The sequence below is a fragment of the Sprattus sprattus genome, assembly GCF_963457725.1.
Source record: "Sprattus sprattus genome assembly, chromosome: 6".
In the NCBI taxonomy this organism is placed as follows: domain Eukaryota; kingdom Metazoa; phylum Chordata; class Actinopteri; order Clupeiformes; family Clupeidae; genus Sprattus; species Sprattus sprattus.
In genome coordinates, this window is record NC_137925.1 from 8,175,478 (window position 1) to 8,179,347 (window position 3,870).

Here is a 3,870-nt window from a genome sequence, read left to right on the forward strand (position 1 = left end):
ACAAAGCTGGCAGGGGCAGCAGAGCAGTAGGTAACCAGGGCAACAGAAGCTGTAACATTCTCTATTGTCTCCTGGCCTCAGGTTAAAAGAGACATCAAAAGCATGGAACACAAAGGCTATGAAGCGTGTGTTCTTTGAGGAGCCTGAATGCTGCTGTTTGTGAATGAGAGTGCATTCACTAATATGTGTCTGTTTTTGTTATTGTTGCTGTTGTTGCCATAGCAACCTTCCTGATGCTGATCGTGATGTCCTGCATCCACTGCTGCTGCTGTGGGAAACCCAAATATCAGGCCGCCAGGATCCAGCCTGTTTGAACCCAACCTCCTTCCAGGCCACCGTAGTCTGGATCACCACCTCGCAGAGAAGAGGAAAAAAATCTGTATTGCGCTTCATAAGTGAGAATTGGACCAAAGGACCACAGTGTTGAACTTGACTGCTGATAGGCTGTTACAGCCTACCCTGTCCCTTGTTGAGAGGAAGTATAAGTGTAAACATTTTTGAAGAAGTGTCTTTGTATTCAAATGAGCCACTGTGATAAAATGTGAAGAAATATCAGTATTTTCCTTAATACCCAGTATTTCCCCTAGTTCTGTATCCAGGGTCTCATGTGGAAGTAAATGAAAATAAATCAACAGCGCCCTCTATGGGAAATTATTCAGAAGAGCCTTGTTGTCGCCCAGGGTAAAGTAAACATCCAGTCAAAAGGGATGGCGTTTCTGAAATGAAACGTGTTGTAAAAAAAAACACACAGGCCATACAGAACCATTCTTCATGTTTCATCATGTAGCTAAAGTAACAGAGAGTCTAATGTGTAGGCAGAAACAAAGACTGCATGTTGTCTGTGGGATAAAGGATAGCATGTCATGTAAAACATTTACAGTCTGGAAACAAACTGCCTGATCAGCTTCTCAGCTAACACTGCCCACACAGAATCCTCTCAGAATCCAGCGTTTGTTTTTGTTGTAGGTATGAGAGAACTGTCACCACAACAGGAGACTTATGCCTACAGTGTTAGTTCAATGGACAAGTTCCATATATGCTTCAGTTGAACTGAAAATAAAAAAAGAAAACCAGTTTTGGCTCATGGATTATATGGTTCGGTCGGGTTGACTGATTGATCAAATATAATGTTGTTATCGTTCCGCAGCAGTATCTACAGTAGTTATGTATATAGCTTGATTTAAAAAAAAAAAAAAATTGTATCAATTTAAGGGCAGTGCAAAATCAGCAGAGCTGTTTCATCAGATGAAAAGCCCAACGCACTACAAGCCTATGGAGTCTAGGATTCTACAGACATTAGCATGTAGCCAGCAGCACACTTCTGTTTTTCCCTCCCTGGTGAGGTCAGAGTAGCTGGTGTCAGGCTGTGCCAGTTGAACTTGAGCACCCAGAGTCAATATTGCCTCTAAACATTAACCTGATTTCTCAGTAGCCCGGATACACACCACAGTGCCACTGCTCAGAGGAACAGAAACTATAAAAATGGACTAACAGTTTCAGTGTGGTTCCACGAGCAAAATAGCCATAGTAACACACACATTATAGACAAAGCTGTAGTACAGCCAGCTTAACACACACATTATAGACAAAGCAGTCGCAGAGTAATTCCCATGAGGGGCCAATCCGTGGCAACACGTCGCGTTGAAAGGGTAAACCCACTGGGACTGGGCTTGTGTAAACAATAGCTCTCAGCTACAGATACTGTCACAGCGAACATCCAACATGAACGTGGAGAGGTGAGTCTAGAATGAAACCGCTCTTTTGGTGACTGTGAAGGGTAAAATTAGGATTAAAGATTAAAAATGAAAGTAGTAGTAAAGTAACATCCGAATGTAAAATCAGGACTACATCAGTTTCTTTAAGCTGAAGTGACACTGACCAGGGTAAATAACAAGGTTATTTTGAATGGATTGGTAACTCTTTTTATTGAAGCTCCCTTCACTATAACTAATTCATGTGATACTGAACACAAGTGAACTTTGTATTGATATGTAGCCACTTATTGTAAACGCTGATGTTGTTTTGTTATGGTTCACCTATGTTCAGTTGATTTATGCATTCCACTTACACAAGGAATTTCTTTATTAACATTATTTGTACATTGAGAACATGACAAAAAACTGAAAACGTTGTGTACTGTTAAATGCTATAGGTCAATCTTGACTCGTGTTATAAACAGTGAGTAATTAATGCTAATGCTAATCCTCACATATAGTGTCAACAATGTATGTAACATGATTATCTGACACGGCTGCCTGCAGGGTTGTATTTATAATCCCAAACAACAAACACTGCTTTCGTAATAACATTGTCCTTGTGTTGTGTCCAGAATGTCTTTAAGATGGGGCTGGAGCGTTAAGCCAGCTCTTTCACCAGTTTACCTCCTTGAATTCATGATCTTGCTGAGCCCATTATCTTGAGCTCATATCTACTAACTCTCTCTCTCTCTGGTACACGTTAAATAGATGTTTCATTATGTACCTTAGTTCACATTTGGGTATCAAGGAGGCAAACGAGGGCAATAGTGTGTGAGCCCATTCACTCATAAACTCAGCTTATCTCTACAAACCTAAAGGGTTGCAAACGGTGTAATACTTGTTCTATGACCTATTTATTATAAATGAAAAAGTCCTTCCAGAGTATAGTCCTATTTGTTTAGTCCTCTTTGTTTAGTGGTGTGAAACAGTCAGTGGAAAGGAGCTGCCACACCCCAAAATCTAACCGATAATACTCTGCCACGAGATAACTGGCCTGCTGATAACATTTCAAAATGAACCGCGTGTGAGATCAGACAGTGACCTTATACGTGTGGCACAACCAAACCTGGTCTCTAATCACACGGTTTAAAGTTTTTTACTGCTCTTCAGTACCTGGAATAAGAGTAAGATCCAGTCCAATAACTTCTTTCTGACCTTCTATCCTTTCAGTGAACCCAAGCCTCCATTCCAGGACAGCTCACCCCAGGACTGGTTTCAGTGGGGATGGCACCGGCTGCAGGCCCAACCATGGGCACTAGGGGGCGCTGTGGTCATTGCCGTTTTCTTTGTGGTGTTCATGGCCATGGCCATCTTTGCATTGTCGTACGGCTGCTGTGGCAGCTCAGGCAGAGCGCAGTCCAAGAAGGCCAGGAATGGCGTGTTGTGATAATAACCAACAAGATGACCTGTACACATGTGCAAACAGACTCTTTTTTTTCTGTCAAGGAGAGCAACTTTGTTTCCAAAGTCTGTGTCTGTGGTTTTAGATGTATCAAGCCGCCACTGCCGCATGGAAATGGTGCACTATCACACACTGTCTGTCTATGATTAGTCTACATACTGTATGCACACCCAGTGCACCACTGTTAGGAAAAGTCATCAAGCAGCACCTTTTGTAATAGGCCTACTGTTGGGCAGATCAGAAAGCAATGTCAACCTAAGCAATGTAACAAAGCATAGCAGACAAGGACACATCACTTGACCTAGGATAGAACTGAATAGGTATTTTTTGCTATGGGTTGATAAGCTTATGAATGAAAACAAACATTTATACAAATAAAGTGTATTATTATTATTATTATTATTATTATTATTATTATTATTATTATGTGTTCAAATTAAACAAAAAAAAGAATAGGCTGTAGGAACATATGGCTCTTTTCAGATCTTTGATGACTCAGCACAAGAAGTATTATTAGAGTGACAAATTGTAATATTATTGAAGGTATGTAAACATTTGGCCATAGACAATAAAAGAGCAAAGACACTGGAGGACAACTTAACTAAAGTGTTTGAAAAGAGCTCGGCTGCATGTCGTCATCAAATCGCGCACCTTCCAGTTGTAGCGCGCATGTGCAAGATACAAATCTAACATCATTGCTGTGCGACAACG